This window comes from Cervus canadensis, chromosome 25 (assembly GCF_019320065.1).
Source record: "Cervus canadensis isolate Bull #8, Minnesota chromosome 25, ASM1932006v1, whole genome shotgun sequence".
NCBI classification, from domain to species: Eukaryota; Metazoa; Chordata; class Mammalia; order Artiodactyla; family Cervidae; genus Cervus; species Cervus canadensis.
In genome coordinates, this window is record NC_057410.1 from 41,760,027 (window position 1) to 41,781,154 (window position 21,128).

The 21,128-nt window shown below is 37.3% G+C and overlaps 1 long non-coding RNA gene across 3 annotated transcripts in view; it reads right to left on the reverse strand.

Annotated features, from left to right (window-relative positions):
• The window catches only part of LOC122427466, a 456,678-nt gene that overhangs the window by 214,344 nt on the left and 221,206 nt on the right, over positions 1–21,128 (reverse strand). Inside the window, exon 1 of one of the 3 annotated variants that reach the window (XR_006265426.1) lies at positions 9,821–10,117. The exons of the other annotated variants lie outside the window; for them this stretch is intronic. This is a non-coding gene — a long non-coding RNA (uncharacterized LOC122427466). Of the gene's footprint in view, positions 1–9,820; positions 10,118–21,128 lie in introns of those variants that run through there. 3 annotated transcript variants of the gene reach the window in all.

Here is a 21,128-nt window from a genome sequence, read left to right on the forward strand (position 1 = left end):
CTCACACCTCCAGCCTCACTTCTCAACTCACTTCGATTGTCACTTACACCACAGTCAACTTAACAGTCTTGTGTTTCCTTGACTTTAGTGTTTTCCTCTTTGTATGCTTTGAACATACTATTACTTCAACTGAAATAGATTTTTTCCTAAATATCCAACTATTGCTACATTTTTACTTATACTTTACTTACACTTATTTGAAGTTAAGTTCATCTCCCTCTGGAAACCTCCCTTGACTGTATGCAAAATATAATAAATAGAATTAACTCTTCCATTCATCAGGCCAAGACTTAGGTGCCTTTATTATGTGTAACACTTGTCACACATGTGGCAACTATATACGTATACTAGATTGTGAACTCATTGAGGATAGAGAGTACATCTTGCTCATTTTGACATTCCCAAGACATTTTCTGATGAATAGTTCAGTCTCACCAATAATAAATCTCAGTAAATATTTAATAAAAAATCCTTATAATACTTATTTTAATAATTAGAATAACCAATAATTATTGATCACATATTAACTATTAATTACTCAGTACTGTACTAAAGCACTATCAATATTTTTATATAAAAAGAAATAGCATAAAACTCTTTTATGATCATTCTAGACGATCTCTGCCCTATAAGGAAGAAAAATAAGGCTCAGTAGAGTCACTAATCTGGAATCAAGATTGCCGGGAGAAATATCCATAACCTCAGATATGCAGATGACACCACCCTTATGGCAGAAAGTGAAGAGGAACTAAAAAGCCTCTTGATGAAAGTGAAAGAGGAGAGTGAAAAAGTTGGCTTAAAGCTCACCATTCATAAAACTAAGATCATGGCATCTGGTCCCATCACCTCATGGGAAATAGATGGGGAGACAGTGGGAAACAGTGTCAGACTTAATTTTGGGGGGCTCCAAAATCACTGCAGATGATGACTGCAGCCATGAAATTAAAGCACTTACTCCTTGGAAGGAAAGTTATGACCAACCTAGATAGCATATTAAAAAGCAGAAACATTACTTTGCCAACAAAGGTCCGTCTGGTCAAGGTTATGGTTTTTCCAGTAGTCATGTATGGATGTGAGAGTTGGACTGTGAAGAAAGCTGAGCGCTGAACATTTGATGCTTTTGAACTGTGGTGTTGGAGAAGACTCTTCAGAGTCCCTTGGACTGCAAGGAGATCCAACCAGTCCATCCTAAAGGAGATCAGTCCTGGGTGTTCATTGGAAGGACTGATGTTGAAGCTGAAACTCCAGTACTTGGGCCGCCTCATGTGAAGAATTGACTCATTGGAAAAGACCCTGATGCTGGGAGGGATTGGGGGCAGTAGGAGAAGGGGCTGACAGAGGATGAGATGGTTGGATGGCATCACCGACTCAATGGACATGAGTTTGAGTAAACTCCGGGAGTTGGTGATGGACAGGGAGGCCTGGCATGCTGCGATTCATGGGGTCACAAAGAGTCAGACATGACTGAGCGACTGAACTGAACTAAACTGAACTGAGAGTCACTAATTTGTATAAGTTTGTAGCATCTAGTAGAACTGACATCAGAGCCTAAGCTATTAATATATCTCTAATGCAAAAGATACATAGTATCTTCACAATATAAACATGAATATTCATCATACATACATGAATATCAAGGTAAATATAAAGAAACTATCATTTTAAAATAGGCGTGTCACATTTATATCTCATTTTTACTCTGAGACAATGAAAGTGAGGTGAAAGTGAAAGTTGCTCAGTTGTGTCCAACTCTTTGTGACCCCATGGACTATACAGTCCATCGAATTCTCCAGGCCAGAATAATGGAGTGGGTAGCTGTTCCCTTCTCCAGGAAATCTTCCCAACCCAGGGATCAAACCCAGGTCTCCTGCATGGCAGGTGGATTCTTTACCAGCTGAGCCACCAGCAAAGCTCAAGAATACTGGAATGGGTAACTTATCTCTTCTCCAGTGGATCTTCCTGACCCAGGAATTGAACTGGAGTCTCCTGCATTGTAGACAGATTCTTTACCAGCTGAGCTATCAAGAAAGCCTTTGACGCAAGAAATCATAAAGTAGCTTAGCTAAACCTTTAATATTTACTTTTATTATTTTTGACACAATAAATCATTAAAAGCTACTTTATAATATTGTATTATAACATAATACATAAGCTACTTTATAAGCTTGCATCCTTGCTAACCAAGTAGCTTACAGAGGATCTGAACTGACACTAGCCCCTCCCTGGAGCACATGCCCCAGATAAATAGCCTGAAGAGTCACAAATACAGGTAAGTTCATAATAAAACTCCTCTAATGGCCCTTGTGACAAACAGTTTCCCCACTTTGCAGAGTCTTCCTTCATTGTGCTCCTTAGATGAGATACTCAAGAAGCCTATCAAGTTCCTACTCTTTTTGGTTTCAACTGATTAATCTGGACTTACCTTAAGAAGCCCAAAATTCTCCAGCCATGGACTTTATTAAAGTCATATGCCCCATGTCCTGCAATTTCTCTGCTTGCATCCTGCCTCAACCTCCCCATGAGGCCCCTTAAGGTATGCTATGTACGTTGTCCAGGAAATAATAAACTTCTCTATCTCAATTCCCTTGTAATCTGCTGTTAAACCAAGGCTCACCATATAGGACCTCAGGGCTCTATGTTAAAAATGATAATTTAACAAGGTCACAAAGGTGGATCATATGCCAAGAAAATGAGCTAAACATCTTATATGCATGAACTCATTTGAGTCACAGATAAGAGAAATGATGTCCAGAGAATCCGAATGCCATTCACACAGTCAGTGAATGGCAGAGCTGAAAATTTTCTGTTCTAATTTAAAGTTTATTTTACTGAACCACTTTGCAACCCTAGAACTTTCAAAATATAAAATACAGCCATCCTTTGTATCCATGAAGACAACACAAAACATAGATTTGGGTACCAAAAAATTAGACTGGAAATAAACTTTAGAAAGAGGAATTACTAACATGATAAGGTGGGGGTTGATAGCTTTTTTTCTGAAAAAGACCATATAGTAAATATTGTAGGGTTTGTGAGCCATTAAGTTCCTGTCACGACTATTCAGTCCTATGGTCATAGCAATAAAGCAGTCAAAGGCAATACATAAATGAATGACTGTGGCTGTACTTCAATAACATTTTATTTACAAAAGTAGGTAGTAGACCATAGACTGCAGTTCCCTGGACTAAAGAACAAAATATTTTTAATCAAAAAAAAATATTGAAAAACTATTGAGGCATTTTACTTCAAGGCCTATATTTCAAAGGAGTAGTAGGTAGTATAGAAATGACATAATACAAGGAAAGAACACAAGTGCAAGGCAAATGTGAAAACTGTTGGCTTTACTGAAAATGCCAAAAACAAAAACTACCATGAGGCAGGTAATATATAAGATATTGCAGGGGCTTCCCTGCTGGCGCAGATGGTAAAGAATCTGCCTACAATGCAGAAGACCTGAGTTTGACCCCTGAGTTAGGAAGAACCCCTGCAGAAGGGAATGCAACCCACTCCAGTGTTCTGGCCTGGAGAATTCCACGGACAGAGGAAACTGGTGGGCTAAAATGAATGGGGAAGCAGAGTCAGACACGACTGAGCAACTAACCTGTATAAACTTTATGGAAAGAGTTTCTCAGAAACATGTGTTCACTAGTTTACAATCATTGGGAAATCAGAAGTAAATATTGTATCTCTAGATATATGTACTCATGTAGAATTATTTTGCTGTGAAAGAATCTTTTAGCATCTAAGACCTTTCTGAAAACTGTTCTCATAAATATTGTTATAAGTAAGAGTCAGACAGTTCAATAGCTCAGTCGTGTGTGACTCTTTGCGACCCCATGGACTGGAGCACTCCAGGCCTCCCTGTCCATCACCAACTCCCATAGCTTACTCAAACTCATGTCCATCAAGTCGGTGATGCCATCCAACCAACTCATCCTCTGTCATCCCCTTCTCCTCTGCCTTCAATCTTTTCCAGCATCAGGGTCTTTTCAAATGAGTCAGTTCTTCGCATCAGGTGGCCAAAGTAATGGTGTTTCATCTTCAGCATCAGCCCTTCCAATGAATATTCAGGATTGATCTCCCTTAGGATGGATCGGTTGGATCTCCTTGCAGTCCAAGGGACTCTCAAGAATCTTCTCCAACACCACAGTTAAAAAGCATCAATTCTTTAGTGCTCAGTCTTCTTTATGGTCCAATTCTCACATCCATACACGACTACTGGAAAAACCATAGCTTTGACTAGATGGAACTTTGTCAGCAAAGTAATGTCTCTGCTTTTTAATATGCTGTCTATGTTGGTCAAGACTAAGAGTAATCGACCTCAAATATTAGTGGACACTAAAATCACTTGAAATATTCATTAAACATGTTTACACCAGTATCTCCAAGTCTTGGATAGAGCACCCCAAGTTATTTTCATGGGGATGATCCAGAACCATGCATGAGAAGTTCTTAACTAAAGCAAGGATTCCATGTATGGCATGTATTATACCAAAGAGGAGCTTTTGGGAAGCAGAAAGTAGATTCTACTGGCCACCAGGGATAGTAAACAACCAGTAATAGATTTGAAAATAACACTGCTTACCTTCTAAGATGGGATATGGTTCTCAAGAGAGAGAGTTTTTCTGGGAAGTTTTGTGTTTAGGAATTGGGAGATTAAGAAACTGCACTTATCCAGATTGATGGTAAACCAGGGACCTGATCATTTAGCAATGGGGCCTTCTGAGTTTCTCAATGTGTTCATTTCCTACTGCTTCTATAACAAATTACAACAAACTTAATGGTTTAAAAATCAAAACAATTTACAGATTTGCAGATCCACAGGTACAGTCTGGAAAAGGTTTTATTGGACTAGAACCAAGGTTTTGACAGGGCTGTGTTCCTTCTGAAGACATTAAAGACAATTTCCTTGCCTATTTTAACTTCCAGAGGTCACCTACACTTCTGTGATCCCTTCAGCCATCTTCAAATCCAGTATCAGAACATCTTCTCATCTTTGATTCTAACTCTTCTGCCTGCTTCTTCCACCTTAAAGGGATATTGTACTTATATTAGGCCTAGTCAAATAATTCCAAATAATCTCATTTAAAAATCAACTGGTGAGCAACCTTCATTTCATCTGTAATTTAATTCCCTATTGCCATGTAACATATTTACAGGTTGTTGGGATTAAGGCTCAGACACCTTGCAGAGGAGAGAGTACCCATAATTCTTTCTACCACACCCAGAGAGAAGCTTTTTCTCCAACCACAAGAAAATAAGGAGTAGGAAAAAAGAGATTCTATAAGAAACAGTAGACTCTTCCAAATGTTAGGGTATTGAAGGTGCCATGTAAAGCAGCACCATACACAGAGTGTAAGTTGCAGCCTAGTACAATTCAGCAGCAGAAAAAGTAGAAGGAGGGAAGCAACACAACACATGAAGCTACAGAGGGAAATAATATGATCACAGAGCATGAAATGAAAGACCTGTTGTCAGAAAGGAAAATAAAAGTGTGTTACAGTCTGAAGGTTTGTATCCCGCCCCCCATCGTTCATGCATCAAAGCCCTAACCCCCAGTGTGCTATATTTAGAGATGATACTCCAAGGAAATAATTAAGGTTAAATGAGTTCATAAAGGTGGGGCCCTGTTGCAATAGGATTAGTGTCCTTTTGAGAAGAGACACCCGAGATCTTTCTCAACCTCCCCATGTAAACACACCAAGAAACAGCCGTGTGAGGACACAGAAGGAAGGTGACCTCCTGCAAGTCAGAAAGAGATCCTTCACCAGAAACCAAAGGTGCCAGAACCTCTGTCTTGAACTTCAAGCCTCCAAAACTGTGAGAAAATAAGCATCTGTGCCCCCCTCACCCCACAACCCAGCCTGTGATACTTTATGACAGCTTGAGCAGACTAACACAGGAGGGGAAAAGGACAAAAGTCATGGCAAAGAACTATGGGCCCAAGCAAGAATACAGATTCATGTAGATAATTTATAGATCTCAAAGTCTGGAAAATGCATTCCTACAGTTAAGTTACTAAGTCAAACCTAATGCCGGGTCAACTGTCAATTTATTCTTTTTTAAATAAATGTTTATAAATATCCCCTGGAAAATATTTTTATAATAATATTAAGATTAATATTTTTCATTCTTTTAATAAAACTTATTTAGGATAAAACCAGATATTTTGGAATATTTATTGTATATTTATCCTTTTGGTTACTAATGTATAAAATATATAAATGTGGATAAATCTATATATTTAGATGCGTTCACTTTATAGTTAATTGCAATGCATTTATTCAATAAGAGAAAAAATTACTCCAAGTTGCAAATTAAGAATTGAAGCCTCACTGAAAAATAAAATTCCATTTGCCTCCACAGGTCACTCATTTTGTATTCACAAGTCAATCATTCTCTTTGCTTGAGTAAATTTGTTTTCAAAACTAAGTATTTAATATGCATTACACCTTTCACTATATGTAAGGTCAAATAATCATAGAACTTTAGAATCTGAAAATAAGATATTTCATTTTCCAAATCCTTCAATTTATTACTAAAGAAATAAGCATTCATAAAACAGACAAAAATATCCTTGTAACCTATAACCCTCTGGTTTTCCCCTTGCCTATAATTTTGTTTCATGCTAGAAAGTATAGCATCTACATCAAAAGCATGATGGTTTGGGTAGGCAATTGCTTAGAAAGGGTTTATGGGAAATGGGCTAACTGGAATCCTGTTTGAACTTGAACGATTACGACTTTGCAGGTATCATTGAATCTAGTAAGCTGAGCTTGAACATGTCAGAACTACATAAAATATGTGGAATAAAAGTCTATGAACATTGGCCATCTGTTGGATATTCTTTTTACACAGTGTCTAGCAACTTTTACCAAGAAGTCACAGTCATAGTAAACAGGATATGCTGAGCTCAAGGGAAACAGTGATTAAAGAAGTAACACTAATCTATAGTAGTCTACTTAGAGATTCAAACACATCTGAAACAATGAAATAAAAACTTCACATATTTTTATTTGTATGTAAAAAAATGCAGCGTAGTAGAAGAGCTTACTGCTGAGACATTCCCTGCTTACAGTCAACTTCAAGAGAAGATTCTAAAATACAATACTTGAGGTAAATTGGGCAGTACTATTCTTTTTTTTTCTTTTTTTTTTTAATTAATTAATTTATTTTTTTCAGTGGGTTTTGTCATACATTGACATGAATCAGCAATAGATTTACACGTATTCCCCATCCCGATCCCCCCTCCCCCCTCCCTCTCCACCCAATTCCTCTGGGTCTTCCCAGTGCACCAGGCCCGAGCACTTGTCTCATGCATCCCACCTGGGCTGGTGATCTGTTTCACCATAGATAATATACATGCTGTTCTTTTGCAACATCCCACCCTCACCTTCTCCCACAGAGTTCAAAAGTCTGTTCTGTACTTCTGTGTCTCTTTTTCTGTTTTGCATATAGGGTTATCGTTACCATCTTTCTAAATTCCATATATATGTGTTAGTATGCTGTAATGTTCTTTATCTTTCTGGCTTACTTCACTCTGTATAATGGGCTCCAGTTTCATCCATCTCATTAGAACTGGTTCAAATGAATTCTTTTTAATGGCTGAGTAATATTCCATGGTGTATATGTACCACAGCTTCTTTATCCATTCATTTGCTGTTGGGCATCTAGGTTGCTTCCATGTCCTGGCTATTATAAACAGTGCTGCGATGAACATTGGGGTGCACGTGTCTCTTTCAGATCTGGTTTCCTCAGTGTGTATGCCCAGGAGTGGTATTGCTGGGTCATATGGCAGTACTATTCTTATTAACTTATTCACTTTTGGTACTAAGAGTTTTGATTAAGAGTGACACATACTCCTTTAAAATGTTCAAGATTTGGACAGAATGAGAATCGTGCCAGTAATTGAGAATGATTGTACAAGTTAATGCCAAAACTGCAGCCTTTTTATACACAACGCTAAGCATAGGAAAGGGTGGGGGGAAGCTAACAACTGATTTTCTCTCTCTCCTTGACAAGCAAAAGGAAATCCCTAAACTCAGCCATTCACATAGTCCTGGATGTGCAACTGCATAGTAACTGAACTTTATACTCTGTAACCTTTGAAACTACAGATTTGGATTTGACGACCAAGAAAAACCACACAATCCTTTATGAAATTTGCTTCTTTCTTTACCAATTAATTTAATAAGCCACATTAGTCAAACTAGTCAACCCATCTGCCATTATAGACAGCTCCCAATCTACACTATTAGAGCACTGCCAAACTTGTCTCTCATTTGCTTCTCCTCTTGATTCTTACTACATTTTAATGAGGTTAAAGGTAGAAAAATAATCTTTCACACTTATACAACCAGCTCATTCTTATCATTCAAAAGAACAAGTCAATAGAGAAATCCTAGTGAAAACACTAATGAGTAACAGGAGTCAACCCTAAATTGAAAAATAAGATGCATAATTGAGGGAAAAAATCAGATTTCATTAATATCTTAATGTAAACTCATGAGTAAAAGCTATCTACTAGCTTTTTCAGCATTCTAATGATATATGAATATTTAAGAATGTAAATAATACACATGATACATAATCATTGAAAATAAGGTAGTTAGCAGTTCTCCAGCCAGAAGTGATCAGATAAAATAAAAAAGAGAAATCACAGGTATATATCAAGTAAATCTGCTCATTGTATTACAAAAATTTCAAAGGATATGTACATGCCTTGTAACTTCTGTAACATTAGCCTGAGAATAGTCATGAGGAAGACTGTATAAGCCTGCATCAGTTATCACCAACTTGATATCCAGATATTAGGATGGAAAAACCACATCAACACTAACCTAGTCCCCTGAGACAATTAAAAGGCTATTAGCATAGACTATCCTCAGGCTTCTTCCATTTCAAACTTACTACAGCACCACCTGAGAACTTTACATACAAAAGCCCAAGAATTTGGCCATCTTGTGTTTCATCAGGATGCCAAGTCATTGCTGCTTTGTTTTCTTAGAATATTTTTTAAAAATCACTAGCAAACATTATTTCTAAAAACACACCAACTACAATAATAGTCAGATAAGCTCTAACTCAGGAAAAACTCCACAGGGACTACAAGGTAGAAGAGTATGCAGTTGTTTAAAGAATAAGAAGGACTAGGGTAAATTAAGAAGTGAAATTTAAGAGTGAAATCCATGCAGGAAGATGGTGGAGAATGTTTTAGAAATGTGTCTGGAAGAGAACAAAAACCCAGCCTCTCTAGAGAAGAAAATAGTAGAAATTAAGTAAAAGGCAGAGTGGAGGGAGACAAAGTTGATGTTCAGTATTTAGAGGTTTGTTTTTAACCCACATTTCCAAACCTTAGTTTCAGTATCAACAAGCAAATAATCTAAATTCCTAGACATGGATATGAGGGTGGGGGAAATAATCTGAACAACAACTACAGCAAAACCTAAAAGACGGTCAAAAAGTGGGTTCACTCCAGAAAATTTTTATCACCTTTCCTAGCTTACAGCTCAACAGTAGGAAATGTTTCCAGGTATTGGGAACAATTGCAGGATTTTAAGCACAGTGACCATTTAAATGATGCATTAAAATTCTTATTCATATATGTTATATCACTTAATCTCTCAGGAAAGGATGGTATAGGCAAAGCAGTGTTATGGAAAATTTATCTGGGTAGAACTTTAAAAAATCTATTAGAAAAAGTAGGAGATACATTAGAAGGCTATTACTTAGAACAACAACAACAAAAAGAAAATTACTAAGAAGATTGTGAAGGAAGAAATCTGGTACACTTCAGAGAAATTAAGAAATTTAAAGTTACCTTCAGAACCGGAGCATAAATTCAGCCAAACTGAGAAGCATGGTGGACTTAACGTTGACTCCCTGAGGAGGGGATTAGTACACACCTCTTGCTTAGCTTTCCACTGATCCAGAAGATAAAAATACAAAGAAATTCCAAACCATTAGGCTCAGAAACAGGTACCTTCAGGTCTGAAGAAGAAGAGAAAGCAGATGCTATAAGGCAAACAAGGTATTAAGCCAATGCTTCTCAAAACTACTCTGTCAGCATGACCTGAGAACTGTTAGCTATTGAAATCACTGCCTCATCTACTAAACTACTTACTCCTGAGGTAGAGACTGAGTCTGTGATTTAACAAGCTGTCCAGGTGAGTCTGATCTACGCCCAAGTTTAAGAGCCAAAGGTATAGCTAATGTTATCAGGGAATAAAATTACTGAATTCAGCTCAAGACTTGAGAGAGCAGCTTCTTGACAAAAGAAATCTAGTCAAAAATCTAACTGGTTCATTCCAGGGGGTAATTAAGTACTTCAGTTTGCACATGTCCAAATCACTCAATCTTGTTAGAAATGATGCCCCTGAAAATGCACAGAAGCGTAAATTGAACACAAAAATCAAAGTCATTAGTATTTTATAAGACCAAATCAATTTGATTTTTCATTTAGCTCTCTTTGGAATTGCCCAATGCCAGCTCCTCCTCCTAAGCACACAATCTGCTCTATTAAAATGATAGAACTTATAAACCCAGGGAAAGGAAGGTATTTGACAAAGTTTTGTTCTATCATAACATGTAGTAATATGTTCCTGCAGATTCATATTCAACTGAAGAATATATACTATAGTAGTTCATTTAATAATATATTTTATTACTATTATATTCAGAATTGCTCCTTTCCTAGGTTTTTTTTTTTTTTCCAGCACATGCCTGGCAAACTGTTTCTAAACTACTTAGACAAATGCAGTAGAAATAAAAATTTAAAAAGCCCATCTCATAGTACCTATAAATCTTTACTATGAGATGATCAATATTATATTCTTAACTAATATATGATTTTATTTTGAAGTGTCAATTGTTCTAGTTTCCCCATAGAACAGCCTTTCCAAGAAAAAAGGGGGGAAAAAAGGGAGAGAGAGAAACTAAAGTCATTAAAGCTTTGATCTCTTACTTATTTCACTCATTCTCAAAGTCAGGCTAGTTATAAAAGTTCTAGACATGCCACATTATGTTTTATTTCTGCATTATTACTTTACTTTTATATAGAATTTGGGAATCATATCAAAGCAAACATTTTAAATCATTCCAGACTCTAGGTTAGTACGATGCAGCTTGTATTTATTTATGAAATTTCCCATCCTATAACTATCCAAGTTTCATTAAATGTGGTGATCTGAAAAAGAAGAGTCAGTTACCAAATACACCCAAATTGTGAAAGTTTACATAAAAAGATTTATCCTTCTGCTCTGAGCTAATTGTTTGGTTTATGGAAATCCCCATAAAATTAGTCAAAGAAAACCTGTGCTTAAATAGTGTGTTTTCAAGCTCTTCTGTTGGGAGCAGAGATGCTCAGAAATCCCTTCATGAGAATCATCCTTTCATTGGCAAGCAAATTACTCCTGTTGTCAATTAAGTTTTGCTATATCTTGAGATTAGATCTTTTACCTTCTACCAAGAAAAAAGATGGAAAACATCTATTATCATTACAATTGTTGTCCCACATAGCCATCAAAACTTAAGAAGCCTTCAAAATGTGTTTTTGTTGTTTAGTCACTAGTCATGTCCAACTCTCTGCGACCCCACAGACTGCAGCACATCAGAATCCTCCGTCTTCCACTGTCTCCTGGAGTTTGCTCAAGTTCATGTCCATTGAGTCAGTGATGCTATCTAATCAAAACGTGTAGATGTCACTAAAATGATATTTGTGCTTTCCTGATGGGACAGGGTTATTGAAATGGTTTACATATAGAGAACATTATTACAGTCATTCAATTTTAAGTTTGTTATGCACATAAACAGTGGAAAGGAGAAATGAGATTTTAGAACTCCATATTTCTGTAGTACACAGCCATATTGAGTAGCTGAACCTTGCTATTATACAAGTGATATAGATACCTAAGGAACAGCCATATTTTCATTTAAAATCATGTCAAATTTAAAATTGTTACCTGAATATAGTTCTCTCAGACTCATACTTACCAAATTTATTGTTTCCCCCATTCTAATTCTAGAGGGAAAGTTAGAGGCCTTATAAAAGCATTGTTTCCAACATTTAAAATTTACTATCTTTTTATCCTGGATGGACATGGGTTTGGGTGGACTGTGGGAGTTGGTGATAGAGAGGGAGGCCCAGCGTGCTGCAGTTCATGGGGTCACAAAGAGTCAGACATGACTGAGCAACTGAACTGAACTGAACTGATCCTCCTTCCTTTCCAACAAAAGAAGAGGAGAGGTCAAATAACTGAGTTTTCCAAATTAGAAACACACACATGCATACATGTAGGAGCCAGGACATATATCACTTCAAACATTCAAGTAACCAAGATACCAGGCAATATTCAATGGCATTATGTTAAGTAATAAATGAGTGATAGATAATCTCTGAATCTGGATGGCAAGACTAAGTATTATCAATTTCTCCACATTAAATTTTATATATTTTACAAATCCACCTAATTACAATTAAAATCCAAGGAGATTCTCTTATAAAACTCAGTAAGATGATGTTGGTGCAGAGCTATACTAGATAATGTGGGACAATACAACAGATACAGGAAAAAGACAACAACCCTATTTAAAATGGAGAAAATTAAACAGAGAGCAATTAGCAGAAAAAGAAACAAATAGAATATCCTTAGACTTGTCAGTGATCAGAGAATGGTACATTAAAATAATAATGAAATATCATTTTTCCATCCAATTTGTCAAAAGAAAAAAAAAATCCCCAATAACTGATCCTAATAGAGGTATGGTGAAATAAGGTAATGTTCCACAGTTCAGTTCAGTTCAGTCACTCAGTCGTGTCTGATGCTTTGAGACCCCATGAATCACAGCACACCCTGTCCATCACCAACTCCCGGAGTTTGTCCATCAAACTCATGTCCATTAAGTCGGTGATGCCATCCAGCCATCTCATTCTCTGTCCTCCCCTTCTCCTCCTGCGCCCAATCCCTCCCAGCATCAGGGTCTTTTCCAATGAGTCAACTCTTCACATGAAGTGGCCAAAGTACTGGAGTTTCAGCTTCAGCATCAGTCCTTCCAATGAACACCCAGGACTGATCTCCTTTAGGATGGACTGGTTGGATCTCCTTGCAGTCCAGGGGACTCTCAAGAGTCTTTTCCAACACCACATTTCAAAAGCATCAATTTTTTGGTGCTCACCTTTCTTCACAGTCCAACTCTCACATCCATACATGACCACTGGAAAAACCACAGCCTTGACTAGACAGACCTTTGCTTGAAAAGTAATGTCTCTGCTTTTTAATATGATGTCTAGGTTGGTCATAACTTTACTTGCAAGGAGTAAGCATCTTTTAATTTCATGGCTGCAATCACCATCTTCTGTGATTTTGGAGCCCACAAAAATAAAGTCTGACACTGTTCCCCCTGTTTCCCCATCTATTTCCCATGAAGTGATGGGACCAGATGCCTTGATCTGAGTTTTCTGAATGTTGAACTTTAAGCCAACTTTTTCACTCTCCTCTTTCACTTTCATCAAGAGGCTCTTTAGTTCTTCTTCACTTTCTGCCATAAGGGTGGTGTCATCTGCATATCTGAGGTTATTGACATTTCTCCCGGAAATCTTGATTCTGACTTGTGCTTCCTCCAGCCCAGCATTTCTCATGATGTACTCTGTATATAAGTTAAATAAGCAGGGTGACAATACACAGCCTTGATGTACTCCTTTTCCTATTTGGAACCAGTCTGTTGTCCCATGTCCAGTTCTAACTGTTGCTTCCTGACCTGCATACAGGTTTCTCCAGAGGCAGTTCAGGTGGTCTGATATTCCCATCTCTTTCAGAATTTTCCACAGTTTAGTGTGATCCACACAGCCAAAGGCTTTGGCATAGTCAATAAAGCAGAAGTAGATGTTTTTCTGGAACTCTCTTGCTTTTTTGATGATCCAGTGGATATTGACAATTTGATATCTGTTTCCTCTGCCTTTTCTAAAACCAGCTTGAACATCCGGAAGTTCATGGTTCACATATTGCTGAAGCCTGGCTTGGAGAATTTTGAGCATTACTTTACTAGTGTGTGAGATGGGTGTAATTGTGCTGTAGTTTGGGCATTCTTTGGCATTACCTTTCTTTGGGATTGGAATGAAAACTGACCTTTTCCAGTCCTGTGACCACTGTGGAGTTTTCCAAATTTGCTGGCATATTGAGTGCAGCACTTTCACAGCATCATCTTATAGGATTTCAAATAGCTCAACTAGAATTTCATCACCTCCACTAGCTTTGTTCGTAGTGATGCTTCCTAAGGCCTGCTTGACTTCACATTCCAGAATGTCTGGCTCCAGGTGAGTGATCACACCATCGTAATTATCTGGGTCATGAAGATCTTTTTTGCATAGTTCTTCTGTATATTCTTGCCGCCTCTTCTTAATATCTTCTGCTTGTCTTAGGTCCATACTATTTCTGTCCTTTATGGAACCCATCTTTGCATGAAATGTTCCCTTGGTATCTCTAATTTTCTTGAAGAGATCTCTAGTCTTTCCCGTTCTGTTGTTTTCCTCTATTTCTTTGCATTGATCCCTGAGGAAGGCTTTCTTATCTCTCCTTGCTATTCTTTGGAACTCTGCATTCAAATGAGAATATCTTTCCTTTTCTCCTTGGCTTTTTGCTTCTCTTCTTTTCACAGCTCTTTGTAAGGCCTCCTCAAACAACCGTTTTGCCTTTTTGCATTTCTTTTCCATGGGGATGGTCTTGATCCCTGTCTCCTGTACAATGTCATGAACCTCTGTCCATAGAGGAGCTACCCCACACTGGAGGTCAGGGGCAGCTGCCAAGAGGAGCAACCCCACGTCCAAGGAGCGGGGCTGCGCCGGCGAAGGAGGGCCGAGAGGAGCTATTCCATGTTCAAGGTCAGGAGGGCGACCGTGAGGAAATACCCCTTGTCCAAGGTAAGGAGCGGTGGCTGCGCTTTGCTGGAGCAGCTGTTAAGAGATACACACGTACAAGTTAAGAGAAACCCAAGTAAGACAGTAGGTGCTGTGAGAGGGCATCAGAGGGCAGGCAGACTGAAACCATAATCATAGAAAACTAGCCAATCTGATCACAGGACCACAGCCTTGTCTAACTCAATGAAACTAAGCCATGCCATGTAGGGCCACCCAAGACGGACCGGTCATGGTGGAGAGGTCTGACAGAATGTGGTCCCCTGGAAAAGGGAATGGCAAACCACTTCAGTATTCTTGCTTTGAGAACCCCATGAACAGTAGGAAAAAGCAAAATGTTCAACAGTAGTACCTATCAAACTCTAAAATATTTACAAGTTTTGATAAAGCAAATTTTACTAAGACTACATCCTTCAGAAATATCTAAACAGAAAAAAGAATATATGAGTATATTCATGATAACATTTTCACAGCAAAGCATCAGAATCATAAAGTCCCATGTTTGACATGGGATGAGTATGTGCTAACAATATATTGATTGTTTGTATTACATTTTCAAAAAGAAATATTATGTGCATATATGTAATGATATGCAGGCTATTAAAAAGTTTATAAATAAATGGGAAAAATCTGAAAGGATGTTAACAATAATGTAATCAAAATAATAAAAATAACCAATACTGAATAATCACTATATGCCAGGTACTGTGTTATGTATTTTTATAAACTATCTTGGTTAGTCCTCTTATCAACCATGTGACTATGTGGTACTATTTCACAAATATGAACCTGAAGATAAACATCAAAGTTTCAATAATATTACATGGTGGAGTGGAAATAGGGATGAGTGTGGCTACTCAAATGAAGGTAGATTTATCATTTTCACTATTATAATGTATCATCAGAATTTTAAAGAAACCATGCATATGTTAGTTTACTAATTAAAACTTAAAAAAAACCCAAATAGTTATACTACAACAGAGAACATGTTAAATACTATAAGCTATAACATGGTAATAAGGTTTCACAGAGAGACAAAATTCTGATTGAATAAGAAATATCATTTATGAAGGAAGCAACATTTGAGATAGGCCATGAAAGATAGGTAGTTTCAAAAGGTGCTTCCACAGAGCTTCAAAAGGAATAACAGAAGGGCAAAAAAGTAAGTACAAAATGAATCCAATCCAGGAAATAGCAAAGAACTGCTTAATGGGTTCTGAAGAAGTATTTAACAGAATAACAAGAGAGAGAGCTATAGGAGGGCTTGTGTGTGCTCAGTCGTGTCCGACTCTTTGTGACCCACGGACTGTAACCCGCCAGACTTCTCTGTCCGTGGAATTCTCTAGGCAAGAATACTGGAGTGGATTGCCATTCACTTCTCCAGAAACAGGAGGGCTTAAATGAATCGTACATGTCCAAGAAACAACGAAGTAAAGTAGGAGATAAAGCTGAAGAGCCAGGAGGGTTTAAAGCATTTTGCTTTACTTAAGAAATGACTAGAAAGTCAACCCTTTGGATTAAACTAACACACAGATTCTTCAAAGAGGCAATTCCCCACCTATGGGCCACAGATCCTTGGAATTAGGCAAGCTTTATGCAGGAGGTTCACAAATCCACATACTTAGGAAATTTTTTTTTTAATGTCTATAGTATAAGGTCTTGAATATTCACAGTGGGTCTGCTTCCAGGCTGGCTGCCACAATAGAAAAGGTGATGGGGTCTGTTTCTTCTTTTTTTCCCCCATCTGAAGCTCTCATTTCTGTTTTCCCCTACCATGGGCCATTCCTAAGTTCTCAGGATTAAAACAGGGGAAGAAAAAGAGGCAAAGGACAAGAAAACCTCCCTTGACTGACACAGGTATAATTTGGTTTTAGTTTCCCTTAAGCTGGCCAGTTCAAACAAAAACAAACAAAAAAACCCTTTCTTTTTACAGGAGATTATTTACGGGTTCTTCAGAGCACTTCCATTGCTGGGGACTCACTAGCAGTGTCCTTAGCCAAGGCTTCTCATGCTGTCAGTATAGTTCAAGAAACTATAAAAAAGATTTTATTTGGGAGTTACCTTGTTCCTCTTGAACAAGGGCTTCCATTTTTCCTGGAAAATGGATCATCCTTGTCCTGAAATAACTCTGGGCACACAAAGTATTTCAAAAGCTACCATGTCTCATTCTATTATACAGGTTGCTCTCTGGTTACACTCTCAGGTGTGGATATAAAACCATGTTCATCCAGCCAACTGGAGACATAGGTGAAGTTATTCAATTTGTCTCCTTGAAGACCCTCTAGGCTCATGCAAGGAGGAAGCCAACTCTTCAAGGTGGAAGAAAGGGTCAACAGCATACTAGCATTCTTTCCATAGAACCACCCCCCTGACACACACACACACACACACCAAATTTGAACAGTTCTATGCCAACTCTTTAATAAACTTGAACTAGGTGAGGAGCTGAGGATTACAAAGCATATAATGGACCATCTCTCCATCCTCCTTTGCAGGTCCTGATGAGATTCCATCCTTGCTTGAGAATGAAGAGATATTTGGCAGGAAAAGTCTTGGATCTTCTAGAAACTAATGTTGAGTCCTCATTTAACATCAAGTTACAGACCTAAGTAATCTAGAAGTCTGAAATTAAACCTAGAAAAATTAAAATTGCACTCTCCATGTTGTTTCTTGTCTCCTCCAAACCTCTGCACACGCTCTTCTTTCTACATAAATTAATGAGCCTGAACAATGTATACTGTGTAACTACCATGCCAATCAAAATATCAACATTCACTTTGCACTAGAAAATTCTCTCCTGCTCCTTAGCAATGAATTTTCCACCCTAACGCCACCTTAGGTTACCACTATTTTGAATTCTATCTCTATAGGTTAGTTTTGCCTGTTTCTGAACTTCATATAAATAAATTCATACAGCAAGGGTTGGCAAACTATGGCTCATGGGCAAACCAACCTTAACACCTATTTTAGAAAGTAGTCTTCTTAGAACATAGCCTCATTTTCACCTTGTTTATTACTGATTTCATGCTATCATGGCAGAGCAGAGTAGTTGTGATAGAGACTATATAGCTCAGAAAACCTAAAGGATTTACAAATTCTACAGAAAAAGTTTGCCAACCCTCATCATACAACATTAACTCTTTGTGTCTGGCTTCTGCCCCTAAGCTTTTTTAAAAGATTCATCCATGTTGTTACATATCTCTATTTTTTTTTCAATTAATCATCCCTTATTATTGCTGAGTAGTATTCCACTATGTGAATATAACAATTTGTTTACCAAATCCTTTGTGGATTAAAATTTGTAAAAGTCTTGGCTATTAAAAATAATAAATCTAATATAACGTATATATTACAAATAATACAAAGAGTGCTGTAATATAAACAGAATGGCTTTTTAAAAGCATTGTTGTTGTTGTTCAGTCATTTAGTCATGTATGACTCTTTGCGACCCCATGGACTGAAGCATGCCAGGCTTCCCTGTCCTTCACTATCTCCCAGAATTTGCTCAAACTCATGTCCATTGAACTGATGATGCCATCCACCCATCTCATCTTCTGACACTCCCTTCTCCTCCTGCCCTCAATCTTTCCCACCATCAGGGTGTCTTCCAATGAGTCATCTCTTTGCATCAGGTGGCCAAAGTATTGAAGCTTCAGCTTAAACATCAGTCCTTCCAATGACTGTTCAAAAATAAACACTTAATTTTGCCAAAGCTCAATTTATCATTTTTTAATGCTTTATGTGGCCAAAGGAATCTGCCTACTCCAAGGTTATAAAGAAGCTCTACTATTTTATACAAATATATTTATTTTGGGTTTACATTTATGTCTATAGCCCATAGTGAATGCATTATATTTAAAGCACTAAGTCAGGTTTTAGGGTTTTTTTTTCTTTTTTTCAATGCAGACATTCAGTTGTCTCAGCATCACTTGTTGAAAATTATCATTTCTCACAAAGACTTCCCTCAGTAACTTTGTTGAAAATCAACTAATATACTACGTGTGGGTCTATTTCTGGAATCTCTCTTCTATTCCATCAATTTATAAGTCAAGCAGAAAAATTATTTATTTTTTCCCTTTGTAAAAATTGTTTTAGCTATTCTAGATCCTTAGCATTTTCATGTAAATTTTAAATTATTGTTAAAATTTCAACAAAAAGAACAAAAAGGATCTGCTGGAATTTTTATTGTTATTCCCTTGACTCTTCAGATGAATTGAGAGAGAATGGACATCTTGATAATGTTGAGGTTTCCAATCTATGAATTTGGTATATCTCTTCACCTGTTTGCATTTTCTGTCATTTCTCTAGACAATGTTTAGTTTTCAGTTCACAGATCTTGAACATCTTCTGTTTGCTTGTATATATTTTATACTTTTTATTTTATTGGAAATACCTTTCTATTTTATTTTCTGTTCCTTAGTTGCAGAATTTAAAAATACTATCATTTTTATATTGATCTTCTATCATGTGAATTTGCTTCTTAATTCCATCACTATTTTAGAAATGTCTTATGATGTTCTACAGAGAAAATTTTCTGTTCTGTTTATGTAGAAAGTTTTAATTATTCTATTCCAATATTTATGTCTCTTTTTTCCCTTGCATTCCTGGAGTGGCTAGACAATTTTATTATGTCATTATTTGTCCTCCAAGTTATCCATTGTACATTTTATTGAAAATACAGGTCACTCTTTGTCCAGATTCCTGTTTCCTCCCTAGCCAACAATAAATGAAATGATATATATTTTTGGCTCTGGGTTTGGGCAGTACATCATTTCCAGTATCAATTTCCCTGTGAGTCAAGTATGCTCCAATTACAAACAACTCCAACCTCTCAGTGACTTACTACAAATATTTTTTTGTTCATGCTATATAAGAGCTGCTGGTTAACTGAAACTCTATTCCAGCTGTGGTTCAATTACATATATTCTTTATCCTGATCCAGGTTGAAAGAGTAGTTTCAATTTGGCAAATATCCATTTCAGTATCCTGTACTATCCATCTGTTAAGCTTAAAACTGTTTTCCAGAATCTATTTCCCTCTAAAACTTCATATTAGAGTTGATCATAAGACAATTTTGCTTTATATATACAAGGCAGAAGTGAACCAGTGACCATTACTGCCTGAGGAACATCAGAGTAAGATATCATGACGAACAGATGAGAAAGTCAAAAGTTTATGGACTCAACACAGATAAGACTATTTACACATAGACTCGGCGCACTGTAATTTAGTCTTGTTCTTTTCTGCTCTGCATTTAAGTATCCTTTTTGAATGCTATCTTATTGACCAATAGTGGGTCAGGAATACTAGGTTGCCTTATCTGTCTCCTAAGAAACGTGTATGCAGGTCAAGAAGCAACAGTTAGAACCAGGCATGGAACAAGGACTAGTTCAAAACTGGGAAAGAAGTACGTCAAGGCTGTATATTGTCACCCTACTTATTTAACCTATATGCAGAGTACATCATGTGAAATGTCAGGTTGGATGACATTTGACAAGCTTGAATCAAGACTACCGAGAGAAATATCAACAACCTCAGATATGCAGATGATACCACGCTAATAGCAGAAAGCAAAGAGCAACTAAAGAGCCTCTAGATGAGGGTGAAAAAGGAGAGTGAAAAAGCTGACTCAGAACTCAACATTCAAAAACCTAAAACCATAGCATCCAGTCCCATCAATTCATGGCACATAGATGGGGAAAAAATGGTAACAGTAACAGATTTTATTTTCTTGGGCTCCTAAGTCACTGTGGACAGTGACTGTAGCCATGAAATTAAAAGACACTTCCTCCTTGGAAGAAAAGCTATGACAAACCTAGACTGCTACGACAAACCTATTAAAAAGCAATGACATCATTTTGCCAACAAAGGCCCATCTAATGAAAGCTATGGTTTTTCTAATAGTCACGTATGGATGTGAGAGTTGGACCATAAAGAAGGCTGAGCACTGAAGAATTGATGCTTTCAAATTGTAGTGCTGAAGAAGACTTTTGAGAGTTCCTTCAACAGCAAGGAGATCAAACCAGTCAATCCTAAAGGAAATCAACCCTGAATATTCATTGGAAGGACTGAAGCTAAGGCTGCAATACTTTGGCCACCTGATGCAAAGAGTCAGCTCATTGGAAAAGATGCTAATGTTGGGAAAGATTGAGGGCAGGAGGAGAAAGGGAGAATAGAGGATGAGTTGGTTGGATGGCATCACTAACTCAATGGACATGAG